We start from the raw sequence: 16,942 nt of genomic DNA, 5'->3' as shown, positions 1-16,942 counted from the left end.
GGACATCGGTGAAAGGAAGGAGATAAAGGAAGGAGATAAAGAGAAGGTCAGAGGGAAATAAAGGCGAGGCAGAGGCAGTGGATTATCAATACTGAGCTGCAGCTGCTGCTGTGGGTCCTGAAGGACTCACAGACAGAGGAGAGAGAGAGAGAGGGAGAGAGGGAGGAAAAAAAGACGAGAAGAAAGCAGAGCGAGACGAGAGGAGGAGTGACAAACGCTGGGAGCCACCATGGGCTGCAACATGTGTGTGGTGAACCGGCCGGAGGAGCAGTACCGGGTCATGTTCCAGGTAGGAAACCACTTCTGTGAGAAACTCTTTACATTTGTTTATTTATTTTAAAGGCATAGTTCACCCAAAAATAGAAATTCAGTCTTTATCTTTTAGGGATGGGGTGGTATCTGATCCAAGAGTTATCTTCTTTAAACAAAGATCTTAGTAACAAAGTCCTACTGTGCAGAATTATGATGATTTCAGAACTGCACATCTTCCTAGCAACAGCACCGGCTTGCTGAAAATGAGATTACAAAGTACAAAAAATCTATAGTTGCGCTGAAACGGTGAAACGGTGATAAAAGCAGACTGCAGTCAGAGCAGGATAATGAATGCCAGGATTTGTGGGAGTGGAATTTTTTTCTCTATGATCGCTGTAACTGGATGAACTTGCATGCACATTTAGGGATGTTTTACGGAAGCCTGATTTCTACACAACAAAATGTCAAATGGTAAATTGCTCCTGTTTATCTGACATACTAACAATCTAGCCACGTTTGGCGAGTGGTCAGATGCAAGTTTCAAACCTGAAAGTGTTCATAAAATGTCTCCAAACAGGTCATACAACATAATCTGAGTTTTTTTTTTTTTCACAAATGATTAGTGTGGATCCAAAAGTCCAATATTTTCCCCATTATTTGCCACTTTTTTCTCACCGACAATAATCTGGTCACACTGCAGCCTTTAGTAAAGAGCCGAAGTCAAATGTAATGTCAACTTATTTATATAGCGCATTTAAAACAGCCTCAGCTGACCAAAGTGCTGTACAGGCTCAACAAACCATGGCAAAACAAATGCAAACTATAAAACATATAGGAATAAATAAATAAAAGATAAATTAAAAAGTGGCAGAATGCTAGAAGAATGTGAGTTGTGTAGCTCTGTTTAATAAACACTTGAAGGTTTCCAGGCTCTGGACAGCTCCGACATGAAAAGTTATTCCATGAACTGTTGGCAGCCGCTGCAAATGCTCAGCCGCCTCGACTTTTGCTCCTTGATCTGGGAACATCCAGGAGCAACCGGCTGCATCACCTGATGCAACAGATCATAGAAATGAGTTGGTGCAAGTGTATTTAAAACCTTAAAAACAAACATTAAGGTCTTAAATTCAACCCTGAACCTGACAGGAAGCTGGTGGAGGGAGATCAAAACTGTTGTTATATGATCACACTTTCTTTGTCCCCTCAGAAGACGACCAGCAGACTTCTGTCATGTTATTTTAGAGTGAACTATTCCTTTACTCTCCAGTAAAATACAAACAAATTCACCAAACCTCCACCAACCCGTCTTTATTGCTAAACTCTCACTGCTGTGGTGTTTCCAAAAGATCAGCTTTCAGTCAAACGGTGTGGGCGGGGCTTGGATTTCCCATTGATGGAAATGGATCACGGCTGCATTAGAGCAGTCAGGGACAGAGTGGGGAGGAAATGAATATTTTGATAAAATGTTTGAAAAGTTATTATTTCAAACAAAAATTCCACCATCACAATCACTGTTAACCTCGCTGTTTGGAAGAATTAAGAGACAGATAACAAGACAAAGAGAAGAGAGAGGAGATAAATTAGAATACAGTAATAAACAAAATACGATAAACAAATATGTAGTGCAATTAAAAGTAGATAAAAACTGGAAATAACTATAAAAATGGTGAAATAAAATAGCACGCTGTAAAGTAATTGAAATAAATGAACCTAAGAGTTTTGATTTTGGATGTAAAAGCACTCTGACCTGCGGCATGGCTCAGAGAAATGAACTTCAGAATCAAATTAAAGAATAAAAGGATTTAATTTTTTTTTTTTTTTTATAGAGCACGTTTCATGCACAGCAGTACAATGAAGAGTAGGTCACAGTGTTAAATAACTGCAATTCAAAATGAAAATGAAGAGAAATGAACAGCATATGGTGCAAAAAAGAACAAAGATCAACAACAAAATACATGTGTAGTTGACATAAAATGTTTTTTTGTGAGAGAGAGAGAGAGACTGAAAATTCATACATATCTTTAAATATATTCTTAAAAAAAGGTTTCAGTGTTTGTATATTTCCCACATATTTGTATTTATATACATAAAAATCTTTTTTATTTTTTCTTACTTATTTGTATATATTTCTAACAGCAGTTCCTCTGTTTAATGTACACTTTTTGATGTTTGTTTTTGTTTCACACACTGCTTTGGCAATATAAAGGTGTGTTTCCCAGGCCATTTGAATTGAATGGAATTGAGAGAGAGCGAGAGCGAGAGAGAGCGAGAGAGAGTGAATGAGAGAGAGAGAGAGAGAGAGAGAGAGAGAGAGAGAGAGAGAGAGAGAGAGAGAGAGAGAGAGATGTTTGCTCCAAAGACAGGAAGTAAATGCGAATTAATTTGTGTGTGTGATTGGAAGAGGAAGGAAGTGGCATATGAACGAGTGATTGTGTGTGTGTATGTTTGTGTGTGTGTGTGTGTGTGTGTGTGTGTGAGGGAGAGAGAGAGAGACTGAGAGAGAGAGAGAGAGAGAGGGAGAGAGAGAGAGAGAGAGAGAGAGAGAGAGAGAGAGAGAGAGAGAGAATGCTGCAGCCATTCATCATCTCAGGTTGGACTAGTTACTTCTCTAAAGGTCACAGTTTTATCCGGATGCGTTCCTTGTTCAGCAGAGGGTGAAAGTCACACAGAGGACTCTTTAAATCACAAATCCATCTCACACTGCCCATGTGCTCATGGAAATGTAAAACACTGGATCTGAGTGTGTGTGTGTGTGTGTGTATGTGTGTACAAATGTGCAACGCTTCAATTCACAATGAAGGAAAACACCAGCCATTGTCATTTACAGTTGTAGTCTGTTTACTTCTGTGAGTTTCTTCCAGTCAGTTTGCAATGTGTGCTGCGGGCATTTTTTTTCATGATTTGTGTTTAAAATACAAACTTTTCAGAGTCATAGTAGGCTGAAATGAGATGCTATCTAGTGTTTTGGGGGGATTTTTTTCCATTTCCTTCTTTGGCTGTCAACTGGTTGGCAGCAGACAGAGTGTAGTTTCTCACACTCAACTCAGAAATCACAAGGAAACGAGGAAATACTGTAGGAAGTTTGCTGATGGACTAGCTCATTATGGGTTTTCTTGCTCCATACTGACCAAGAAGCAGTTAGCAGTAAACAACTGTAGTGAGTCATGTATCAGGTGTTAAATTAAAGTAAATGAAGAATTATTATTTTCAAGTCATTATAAAGTTGATAGTCGAAGTCTTTCCCCTGTTGCTATCTGATGTTCAAACACAGAGCTGCTGCATTACCTCACTGCAAAGCATTGGTTCCCAAATTGTGGTCTGAGGACCTCCATGAGGTCCCCAGCAAGACGAGGAGTACTGTTCAGAGGTTTCCCTCCTCCCTGCCACTTTACAGGACTGATAACCTTCAGAAACATTTGATGTTTTGAGTGGAAAATCTTCCTCTGCTCAGTAACAAGTAACTCCAGCTGTCGAATAAATGCAGAGCAGGAACAAATGCAAGATCTCTCTCTGTAGAGAGATGTAGAATGTAGAAAGTAGAAAGTCTCACTAGATGGACATACTCGAGTAAAGTGACAGAGCCTCAGAGCCTCGGAGCAGGACTGCAGGAGATGACCTGGGGTTCTTTACATCTGAGTTTAGATCCAAACCAGACGTTCTCACCTGGCTCAGCCTCAGGATCAACATTTTCCCTGATCATCGAGTCAAAGGTGAACTTAAGAGTAAATCAGTATTTCATGTACTGTTCACCCTGTGAAAAAATACAATACAACTACATTGTCCTGCAGGTCCACTTTAGGACCATGACCCACCAGCTGGGAACCACTGAACTAAACCCCACATGTGACAACAAGAATGCTCTCAGACTTTATCCATATAAAATATTGTCCAGCAGAAATTGTTGAAAAATCTCATGTATGTATGTATGAATCTTGTGTAGGAGTAACAGGAGCATGTGATGTGTTGTGGAGGCTGCTGGAGCTGTCTGTGGTGCTGAACAGCAGCCTCACATTATCAGGCTGTCTCTGATGAAGAACACAGTGGCCGCTGTCCGTGGTGCTGAACAGCAGCTTCATATAATCAGGTTAAACATAGTGGAGCTGTCCGTTGTGCTGAACAACAGCCTCATATAATCGGACAGTGTTTCTGATGCTGAACACAGTGGAGCTGTTCTTGGTGCTGAACACTCCCCTGCTGCTGCTGCACAGCATCACTGTCGGGTTAAGGTTCCGATCTCTTGATGGACTCGCCCATTTGTCCAAATTATGGTGAAGGATACAGGGCCACCACAACCAAAAAGCTCCTCTGCTTTTTGAAAGACAGTTAACCCTTTGGAACCTGAGCAAATTCACTTGATGTCTTTGAAAAGCAAACAAAGCAAAATGTATTTTTAATTGTTAAAATAATAGATTTCTAAGTCAGATTGGTGACGCTGGATTGACATCAGATATCTTGTGATTAAATGCCTCTCACAAGCATTTAACCCTTTGAAACCTGAGGGAATGCACTTGACATCTTTCAAAAACGGGAAAAACGTTATGAGCAAATTGAAATAAATGACAAAACTGAGCAAGTATGAAAAAAAGAAATAAAGCAAAAAATGAAAATTTGGTAAGACAAAATCTTTAAGGTTTGTCTTTTGTAATGTTCATCTTTTGGACCAACATCAGTACGTTCATGGTAAATCTTGGACTTTGAGAATCTACGTGAAGGAGACTGAGGCTGTTCAGCCACTTTCCGTTGGCTCTCCCTTTAATTTGTCACCCGTCTGTGTGAAGAGGTCATCTGCGAAAACAGATAAATGCCATTACTGAGAAGAAATTTTCTGGATCCAAGAACCAACATTTTTCTACAAAATCCAACATGACTTCTGTATTATTGCTGTATGATTGCATTATTGATGAGCGGGATATTGATTTCAACCAGATCCCCCAGCTCTGAGCCCATCACTCCAACCATTCTGTTCGGTTCTGTTGTACATGGACGTACTGAGCTGTGTGAATCTGAAGCAGGACATCATGGGAAAAAGGGCAGGGAGCTCGGTCAGTGTGTCGTGAATAAATAAAGCTTTAAAAAATGGATTGTATTAAAATAATAAATAAGTCTCTGTGGTTGCTGCAGCTGATTTTCAAACAGGCTGAAAGAGCTCAGATGTGTCATAAAATTCAGCGAGCGTTGTGGGAATGTATTAAACCTCCGACTGGCCATGTTTATGGAAGAGCTGCAGGCACGACCTCATACATAAAACACACACACACACACACACACACACACACACACACACACACGCTTACATATTCTCTTTCCATTTCTCCATGATACACCTGCTCTCTCTCCCTATCTCTCTCTCACGCACCAAAAATTTTGTGAAAGGAGCATGAACCCAGAAACTCAGATTTCATTCTGTTGACATGAATTGTAATTAGGTTTTGATCCTGGTTAACTCGAGTCAAACTTCCCTCCCAGCAGAAAACTTGTTGTGAAGCAGGCCAACTTATTTTGGGCAGTCAGGCTTGTGGAAGTAAAAGTCCCATCCTTTTTCCTGACTGTCATGTAAGGGGGACATTCCGTTTTTAGCTTTTCCAAACTTGGATGGACATGAAACGCAAGTATCAAACAAATAAAGCCGTTCATTCGTCGTTTCAAGAGCAAATAAACGGCACGACAGTATAAATTATGCACAATGAATTTTTTCACAGCAAAACTATTCTCAGCAAGTGTGATGCCGAAGATTTCTTCATTCTCAGAAAAAGTTGCTTAAATAAGAGTGAGGAAGTGGCCCGTGTGTGTGTGTGTGTGTGTGTGTGTGTGTCGGTCAAGTGTAGTGGACTTTTTCCACGACTAAACACACAAACTAACAAGACAGAAACTACAACCCAGTTCAGCTTTCCAGTGGAAACTCTGTCCTGGCATCACATTTTGTCAGCAGCTGGTTGCCACGTTAGTTCTTTGTTCTGATTGTTTGTAGCTGCTACGGCTTTAGTTTTAGTTTTCTTTTGGAGGCCAATTAAAAAACAAAACAAAACAAACAAACAAACAAACAAAACAGTAGAAAAAAAAAGACAGTCCTTCATGGTTTTGACTCTGTGTGAAGGAGGTCACAGAAATGACTTGTTGCATTTTAAAATCGTGTTGGGTTTGTTTTTTCGTGACTTGGTGTAAAGAGGCTTTTATTTTGTAATCTGAAACGGCTTCCTGTTTCCACTGTTTTGTCTGATTTGTATTCAGAAAATTCCCAGCGTGAGACGGGCTGGATGCATGAATGTAATGTGGTCTGTTCCTCTCCCTCTGTTATGAATGTTTGTATGACAAATATATGAACCCATTTACACACACACACACACACACACACACACACACACACAATCCTTTCTCTCTCTGTGTTACACATGAATACACATCGACATCTCGTTTTCCCTCCTTTTTCTTGCTTATAGACACTCTCTCTCATTCTTATGAACACACACACACACACACACTTCTTTTCTCCTACAAACACTTTCTCTTTCCTTGATTTACCAGTGAACTTTGAAAGTGTGCGTGTGTTTGTATGTGTGTGTGTGTGTGTGTGTGTGTGTGTGTGTGTGTGTGTGTGCATATGCGTGTGCGTGTGTGTGTGTGTTCAGTTCTAAGCTTCACATTATTACCCAAGGCTGAGGGTTTACAGGTTGTTTAGTAAAAGCCTCACATTCAGCGGCACACACAAGCACCTAGACACACACACACACACACACACATACAAACACAATGCTGCTGGTTGCCGTCACAACCGTTTAAAATCATACAGTCTGATATGACACAATGCATTCTGGGAAGTTAACTGTAACCAGTGAGCTCACACTGCAGACACAAAAAATCCTGTGAATTTAGTTCATATCTTGGTGTTTCTCACGCCAGCATTCGCTTTTAAACATCGAGCTTCATCAGACTGAGGATCTGAGAGCTGGGAGGCCTCACACACTCTTTGTTCTTGGCACACACACACACACACACACTGCTCAGGGCAGCGCTCACAGATGGTTACCTCTCCCCTAGCAACAGTTACTGTCTCACTCATCCTGCCAGAGTGTCTCAAGATGCACGTACACACACACAGGCGCATGCACACAACCACACACACACACACAGAGCGAATGTCCCCTCTCACCTTGGCTGTGAATGAGAGAGTCACTATCAGCATGCATTTATTTATGTGTGTGTGTGTGTGTGTGTGTGTGTGTGTTTGTGTGTGTGTGTGTGTGTGTTTGAGTGTGTGTGTGTGTGTGTGTGTGTGTGTGATTAATGAGGTCTGTAATGGATTCTGATGACCTCTTGAGATTTGAGGAGGAGGAGGGGATAAGCACCCTGCAGCTCACACACACACACACACACACACTCATGACAGCAAATTAATTTTAAATCAACTCCAATTTGAATCGTTTCTAATTTTTTTTGTCCGTTATTGTTCTGTTCTGCTTTTTTCAATCCCGCTCTACACAGTCAGACTCTATTCTATTCTATTCTATTCTATTCTATTCTTAAACATCCATAAATCAGCTTGAACACAAGATAAATGAATAATAAATAAATCCTTTAATTTTTAAGTACTGGGAGAGACGCAGCAGATGTACTGCAGTAAATAAATAGAAATAAATAAGTAATAAAACATTAGATAGATAATCTTTATTGTCTTAGACGTGGAAATTTGCCTTCAGCTTCACGATTTAAAACACGTCACAGTAAATCACAACACACAATAATAAAAACACAACGTGCACATAAAACATGTTTTCTGTAGCAGAAAGTAACATATTTTAAGGAAATGTAAGTGGCCAGAAAGCGTTCCAGCTGATTATCAGACAGCTCTGTTTTTCCTGACGTTTCGGAGATACAAGGTTTTCACCAGACGGCAGGTTTCTCGCCCATTTGGAGGGAGAAATCTTAATCCCAATCTGACAAGGTGTTAAATTCCCCCACAGTTATTACATTACTGGCTCCCCACTCGTTTTTCAGCAGCACGTCTTTCCCGCCCGTCGGAGAAAAAGAGGAGGAGCGGGATCGGATGTTGTGAGGTTTCACAGCGAGCTTTTTCACCCTTTGAAACCCGGATCGATGTCTGATCTAAACACTCGTGAAAGGCCTCTCGCTCCCATTTAACCCTCTGAAGCCTGGGAGGGAACTGGCATGACTTCTCTCTCAAAAAAAAAAAAAGAAAAAAAGAAAAAAAGAAAAGAAAAGAGAAGATAAAAGACATGGGAAAAAAGGCTATGAACAACCTTGAAAGAAACTACCTAAATGTAGCAAGAAATCATCTTGAAGAAGAAGAAGAACAAAAACAACAACAATAATATCAACAATAAATAAAAATAAATACAAAAGAAAGAAAAGAAAGCAATGGAAAAAGAAAGAAAAGGGCCCGACAATTGAAAAAAGAAAAAAGAAAATTAGAAGTTAGAAAATTGGCAAAAAACTAGGGAAAGTGTACTATATAAATATAGTATAATTACATATTCAAAATAATGTGAAAAGGGAAAAATTCTTTTCTTTCCTTTGGCAAATTTTCAGGACATTTTTTTTTCTTTTTCATTCAAATTTTCACATCATTTTCTTGCACCTTTTTTTTTTTTTTTTTAATAATTTCTTGCTGATTTTCTTGTTAAGTTGCTCCTTGCCTTTTTTTTCTGTGTTTTGGAAAGCAATCAGATTAATATGCTCAGGTCTCAAAGGGTTAAAGTCCTAACAAGACAAGACAGATTTTGTGTTTTGTGGATAAAACTGGTGAATGTGGCTCAGCTCGAGTTGCCGCCTCCTCCATCTTGGGTTTTGCTCGTGAATATCGACCTCCAGCAGCAGCTTCTACACGCAGAACAAACAGAGTTCATCCGCCTGGCCATGAAAGAGCGCTGAAAGCTCAACAACTTTCTCGACAACTTTGTTTCGTGTCACTAAACAGAGCCGGCCCTCTGGACGAGCAGCCCGCTGGAGGTGAACGTGGGTTTATTCGTCGCTCATGGCGGTTTTCACTGAGAGGGAGCCAGAGGAGACGTGTTTGGAGGTGTGACTGCTGCTTAATCCTGGCAGATTCCTCGGCGCTCGGCAGCTCCTCTCGGTTTGACGGCGAGCGGCTGCGGCTCGGATCGAACAGGTCGACCTTCAGATCCGCCTCGCAGGAGCTAAACGCCTGTTGGAGGCAGAGAAAATCGCAGCATTTGAAGTGTAAATCAAAAGACGAGAATCAAACTGGGCGAATCAAACGGTTGCATTTGTCCCTCAGGGCTTGCCATAGCTGTAGAGGCGTGAGGTGTGTGTGTGTGTGTGTGTGTGTGTGTGTGTGTGTGTGTGCGTGCTCAGAGGGATGTGGGAGAGTGTTGAAGCTGGCAGATGTCAAGGCTTAATTTGTTTGATTCGATTTTCTCGCTGCCCAGCCTTGCCTGGCCATCAGGAAACACACACACACACACACATAAGCGCACACATGCACACACACATGCAACTCAGTCGTACAGTAGAGCGAGCCCTGAGGCACACACGTATATTCAAGTATATGTCCAACTTTCTTTACACACACACACACACACACACACACACACACACACACACACACACAGCTATGCATGCGTGGACACACACACACACACACGATTCTCTCTCCCTTCAGTTTGCTGTCAGATTTGTCTCAACGGGATGCTGTTGCCGCGGCAACTGAGGTCATTAGGGAAGCCATATTTATGCTTTCTCACACTGCCGTTGACAGAGCCGCTGTAATGAGCACGCAAACACGCACGTGTAAACACACACGCGGACACACACGCACGTGCAAACACACACACACACACACACACACACACACACACACACACACACACACACACACATATGTAGGCGTTCAGAGACTTACAGACACACATTGTTTCTCTCACTTGCTCACACACATACACACACACACACACACACACACACACACACTCACTCACACAGACCAGTGGAGCTCAGATGCATAATACACACAGGGAATCCCACCTGCTGCATCCAAAAACATCTTTGCTTTGAGAGCAAGAGAGAAAGAGAGAGAGAGAGGAGAGAGAGAGAAAGAGAGATCAAGCGAGATGAAAGAGAGGCATTATAAGACAAAACATTATAACAGAGCAGAGCGTCAGCGTTCGGCTCTTTTAAGGAATTAAAACTGAACAAACGTCAACCCTCCTCTGTGTGAGCAGCAAACTCGTCTGAAATAAACAACAAAATAAAACAAAACCAGATAAAACATAACTACAGTAAACCACACTGAACAGGACTGGCCTCAGAGCCCGGCTTCAAACCAGAGCAGACTGAAGGTGTGGATGTACTTCAGTGAATATTTCACAGTAACCTGTTAGTACGCCAAAGCGTGGAATCCACCCGCTGGTCCATGTCACGTTTTGCGTTGCCGAGGCGACACAGCGACACTCAGCTGCTATCAGGTCAAGAGGAACGTTTGCACATGCACGAATGTTGGCTTGTCAGATAATCATTAGGTAACCGTTGGATAAAATACTTGTTTGAAAACGTGTTGAAAACAAATTCCGGTTTTCCTTGGACTTGGATCTGAACTCACAGGAAAGTCCTTGTATTTGACCCCCCCGCTCTGTCATGAAACCCTGCATTTTTCACGTCTCTGTGACACGAATCATGACGCTTTGACGTTTTTTTTTTTTTTTTTTTTGCCTGCGTTCTGTCACCGTCAACAGGGGACCTTACAGTTTTGCCCCTTCCGATCAATCCCACAATGCCACGCTCAGTTTACGCTGCGGTGAGAAAGCGAAATAAGGCAATTCAGTCTGGCACACACTGTGACCAAAACAGATGCAATCTCTTTTGTTATCGTCCCCCTGCCAAGCGCCATTTCCACATCACTGCCTCTTCATATTATTATGGGATGCATCTTGGGATGCACAAAAAAAAAGAAAAAAAAAGAAGAGGAAGATATCAGATTCGAGCAGCCGTTCACAGCCGAGACTGACGAGCTGCAGTGCAACCGCAGCACAGGAGACTAAAAGGACTGAATAAACGAACATCAGACATACAAAAAAAAAAAAAAAAAGAATCAATCCGCTCTGTGAGGTTATGATGCTGCGACAGATTATTTGCATATTATTCTTTAAGGAACCCAGCTCTTTCGGAGCCGTCACAAACACATTAGCGCTGATGAGATCTCAGCTCGTTAGGCTCAACGCCGGCAGACGGAGAGCAAAGGACCCCTGGGAGGGAATCACAACTCGCTCGTTTGCTTTTCGGTAATCAGCTGTGGCTCCTAAAAACTACAACTACACTGCTAACACGTATCAATAACATGCAATTCAGCAAAGTGCTCAATATTTACAGCACACTGGGGATCGGATATCAAAATCATGAAACAAGTGAAATGATTAAGTGCAATTTTTTTTCCAATGTAATTTTGCATATTAAATTACATTAAATTGACTTAATTATGACGTCTGGTTCTCATATCGCTGAACACAGGAGCTCCATCAATAGGACTGCTGTACCCAGTCCATTTCTATGAAGAGCAAAATCACATTTCATCTTGTTTTTTTTGTTTTTTTTTCATAGGCAGAGAAAGAGAAGGGATGGAGCTCAGCCAAACAGGTGGCAACATCAATTAGCTCCAGAAAACGAGAGCAGCGTTTTTGGATTTCTCATTTCAGCTTTTATTTCCGGGGGGCAGGAATGAGGACCGCTCTCTTAATGAGTTTTTGTGGCTGTCCTTCGATATCGCTCTAGTGGTTATGTACCGTTTTTATGATAATATTTTGTTAATTTCTTATGTTAATTTTTTCATGATGCATTTTTAAGATGTCTCTTGTGGCCCTTCCTGCGCTCTGCGGATGTGCTTTTCTTGAATTTGGGTGTTTTTACGGGTGGGTGGACTGTTAAAATGTTGTTTGTGACGTGTTTTATGATGAAGGCCAAAAGCCGAAACGCGTTGGTCGACCAGTAAAGTTGGTCTTTATCCTCCCAGGGTCACTGTGGGGAGAAAAAAAAAGTGAGGCCAAGCGAGGGGAGGTAATATACCAAGAAACCATGAAAACTCTTCCTCATACATTTTAGAGGTTTTTTCCAATAAATTTACAGCTTTAATCTCTAATTTCTGAGTTTTATTCTCGTAAATTTGTGAGTTTTTGTCCTGCAAATTTACCACCTTAATCTCAGAGGATATCCGAGTCATGCTCTTGTGAATTCACGACTTTAATCTCAAAAATTCAAAGTTTTATTCTGGGGATATTACCCCTCGTCCCCCGGCTGTGTCATTTCATCTTTCCCCACAGTGACCCTGCTGCGCCGTCGTACGAGGTGCTCTCACAAAATGAGTAAATTTACGATTCAGCAGCCTCCCCGCTCCTCCACACGTTCCTTATTTATGTTGCAAGCAGCCTCCGTGCATGCAAAAATTGCGAGCGCTGTCACACATTAAAGGGAAATAAGCCCCAGTGCTCTGTCCTGCAGGGAATATAAGTCATTTGGTTAATCTCTGTTTAGGCGATGTGTAGACAATGGAGCACTGAATTATATGCGATTGAACAGAGAGAGAGATATTGTTTTGCTTTAACAGACATATCAGAGAAAGACACAGGAAATAGAGAGAGAGAGAGAGAGAAGGAAAATGCAACCACAAATATGATCTCCAAGCAAACATTTGCATGAGAATGATTCTTTACGGGACGCAGTCAAACTCCATTATCCGTGACGGCGGCTCGGATCATTAGGCGTGTCAGAGATATAACTAAACTAACCCGAGGGGGAAATGGGGAAATGGATTAGTATTCTGTTTGCCAGGCACTTACGAATCTTAAAACCACAAGAGGCGAGGCGATGTATGTATTAGTATTCTGCTTTTCATGCCGTTTGAATCTTAACTCGGAGAGCCGCAATATGTGTCAGCGCACCGCTTTATTAACGTATGGATATATCTCTCAAACAGACGGTGGAGATTTATGAAAGTAAGAGATCCTTTCTGGCTTTTACAAAAAAACGAACAAAAAAAAAATCCTAGCCGGGAGCTGTGAGTTATGAGGATGTGTCTGTGTGCATCAAAGATCTGATCTGATCTTTTTCTTTCTTTATATTTAACCTCGGAATGTTCTCTTTCAAGGAGAAAACGCCAAAGATGAATAAACTAATATTAAAAGATAATGTACATACGGATAAGACGAGAGTGATGTGGATCAATGTATAGATTAAGTCAGATACAACGTCATAATCCCAAGTTTATGACCAGTGTTGGGGATTAACACGTTACTGTTATCACACCGTCATGTAACATGCTACTGCTCCTAAAGTCAGTGATCACATTGCAGTTACAAATCAAACAGCTGTGTTCTTCAATTCTCTGATAGAAGAAAACAGTCCAACGTGTCTTCATGCTCGCGCAGCAGTCGCCTGACCTCTGACCTCTGACCTCTGACCAGTCGTCTCCTCACTGTGGCCAGAGTTCGTGTGGCAGAGAGAACAAATCAGCCAAGCAATCTGCAGCTTCTGAGCGGTGGAGATGTGCACGTTACTGAGAATTTGTTTAAACGGAGAGGAAAGTGCGGAAACAGCTCTCCACAGCACATCAGACATCAGACTGTTACTGTGCTGTCACTTTATTAAAGAGCAGAAAGAAATATCTTGTATCTGTCCTTCATATTAAGACAGGAATTCGTGCCTTTTTGTTAACTGGCAGTTACGTGACAGTGCAGCTCAGGTCATGTTTCTGAGTAACATAAGTGATGTAACGAGTAGTGGAAATAATTACTTTCCACAAGGAGGAATTAAATAAAGTGATGCCTAACTAGTCACTAGTAATATCAAATACATTACTTTTTTTGAGTAACGACCTCAAGTTGGTAAGCAAAATGATCACTCTTTTTAAAACTTGATTGACTAGATTTTTTTTTTTTTTTTAATATAAATATAGTGTCTTGGAATAAAACATATAATATTGTATCTGTCATGTGAAAATCTCAGATTTTTTGGTCACTAACCCAGGTGAGTCCCATTGAGATTTAAGGGAGCCCTAGCCAAGTTGGTAGCAATACTTTTTTTTTTTTTTTTTTGACTAAGTCCATAATTTAGCCATTACATTTTGAAAAACAGTGATGGGAAGTGACCAGAGCCCAAAGTGATGTTTTCAGATGTCCTCCTCAGTCTGACCAGCAGCCAAAAAAACCCAAAGTATTAATTTGATAAAGATTTGAATGGGTCTTAAGTCTCTTTTCCATCACACCGTGCAGCTCAACTCAGCTTGACTCGACTTGGTTTTCCATCGGGCAGAAGTCATGGATAGCACCTGGCACCTGGTACTTTTTTTAGTATGACATCTTTTGAGCTGAGTCGATGCTAAAATATGACGTGAAAACACTGCAGACCGCTGAGAAAATCGTGACTGCATCATCGCTTTGCATCACGGGACGTCCCGTCAAGAGCCAGGCTGATATAGCAGCCGCAGTTACTGACAACGGCAACTTCCAGAAATAACACACCACATCGTGTCGTCACAGGCAAACCTGGCGAAACAGGCCCTTCACGCTGAAGATGACGTCACAGCAGCTTCGCATGCCGTTTCTATGACGACCAGCTATGCTGAGGGGGTTCAATCTGCTGTGGGGAATGAAATATAGAAAAGTACCTGGTGCCAAAAGTGCCGAGTCAAAGTGAACGGTGACATGCAGTGGAAACACACCTGTAGTGATGTGAGCGAAGCTGGAATCAGATCATATTTTTACTTTATAAATGACTCAATAACTAAAAAAAAAAAAAAATAATAAATAAAAAAATCGACTCATTTTCTCGTTGATCAGCCAATCAATCAACTAATTGTTTCAGCACTGCAGCTTTCATCTGGTTTTTAAAAAAAGAAAAGAAAAAAGAAATGTAAAAAAGAAACACAACGCTGCAGTGCAGCCTGGACTGCAGGTCACAGGATCAGGCTTGCGACAGGAAGGTTGCAGGTTTGAATCCCTGTGGAAACATGTTAGAAACACTCAAGTCCTTCTCAGAAACTGCTGCTAGGCGGCCGTTGAGCAAGGCACTGAACCCCCAAACATGTCCAGTGGCAGACTGTGTGTGAATGTGAAGCTAGAAAACAGCATGGATAGCTCAATAACCCTTCCCAGGATAAATAAGGGTTCAGATAATAATAATAATAATAATATAAAAAATAATAATAATAACACATTTTCATGGTGCTGTGTTTCTTAAAGCACGTTCCAGCGGTGATGTGTGTGTGTTGTTTGGATCTAAAAGCTGCCTCAGAGCGAGCGATGGGTCTTTAAAGCGCTACAGGATTTACATAATAGGCATATGACTGAGAAATAAAACATGTATGAATGCATCCTGTAATATCCGCTGGCGAGTGGCGGTGCCCGTCTTATTATGCAGCGCAAGGCCAATAATAATATGCAATTTTAATGATTTATGTGGTTATTATTTACATGCAATGTGTGGTGTTCAAAAAAAATAAAAAAGTACAGAAATGTCTCTGAGTGATGGGCAGCTGAATGCACAGAGGAGGACCAGGCGCCGGCGGCCAGGCTGAGGTGCAGCCGCTTAGAATTCAAGGACCTCAATTCATGATCTCGGCAAGTCTGGAAATCCTGATGAAATCCTCCATCCGTCACCCCTGATGAAATCCGTCCGTGTTTACTTCAGGATGGGAAGCGTGCAACGCAACGCAGCGCAGTCCGCTCCAATTTATTCAGCCATTTGCTGCCGTTGGCGATTGGTTTGTGTGCGTCCCCAACAAGGCAGCGAGCCCTTCGAAACGGAGCAAACTCACTCATATTTCTTTTGAAGGCATGAAAGAAGGGCAAGTAGTAAAAAATCACTGGAACATTAGTTTGAAAAAAGATGTGCTTAAAAATTAGCAAATAAATGAACAAATGAATAAATAAATGGATAAATTAGTTAATTAATTAAATGATAAAAATGAGCAGAAAATGTACCTGAAAATTAACACAATAAAATAAAATATGGTGATGTTAGATAAAAATTCAATAAATACTGTGCAATTAAAAGATGTTGGTCCTGAATGCACATACGCAATGAGAGAGATAAGACACAATAATAAATAAATAAGTAAATAAAATCCACGATTCACCCCCTCCCACACTCCTCCCCTCCCCCCGTGTGCCCACATACACGTGCTGTGTGTTTGTCTGATTTTTTGTATGCATGTATGTAAGCGTGCACACACGCTATTGTGTATGTATGTGTGCATGAATGTGTGTGTGTGTGTGTGTGTGTGTGTGTTTGTAAAACCCTCTCAACACACACTTAGTCCCGGCTTGACTTCCATTAGACGCAGAGAGTCCAGGAGATTGACGGAGGTGAGAGGTGAAGAGAGAGAGAGAGAGAGAGAGAGGGAGGCCTCGCTCTCTTCTTCTCTCATCTTCTTCCTGTTGTATTCCCCAGTTTCTCTCTCTCTCTCCCTCCCTCCCTCTCTCTCTCTCTATCTCTCTATCTCTGTCTCTCTCTCTCTCAGGTTCCTTTCCTTTTTCCATTTTGTCCCAGTTTCTGCTCGTTTCACCCTTTATCCCCGTCTGGATTCAACCTTCATCACAGCTCTCTTTCTCTCTCTCTCTCTCTCTCTCTCTCTCTCTCTCTCTCTGGTATTATCACAGCACCTCCACTTGGTTTGCTGGGAATGAACAATGGATCCTTCATCCCATGTTTCTCTCCTCTGTGTGTGTGT

At 41.5% G+C, this 16,942-nt stretch overlaps 1 pseudogene; it reads left to right on the top strand.

Annotated features, from left to right (window-relative positions):
* Positions 1–229: 229 nt before the first annotated feature.
* The window catches only part of LOC115362161 (PDZ domain-containing protein 4-like), a 55,102-nt pseudogene continuing 38,389 nt past the window's right edge, over positions 230–16,942 (top strand).

This window comes from Myripristis murdjan, chromosome 7 (genome assembly GCF_902150065.1).
Source record: "Myripristis murdjan chromosome 7, fMyrMur1.1, whole genome shotgun sequence".
Taxonomy (NCBI): Eukaryota; Metazoa; Chordata; class Actinopteri; order Holocentriformes; family Holocentridae; genus Myripristis; species Myripristis murdjan.
Note: the sequence above shows the minus strand (reverse complement) of the source record. Positions and strands in the feature narration are given on the sequence as shown.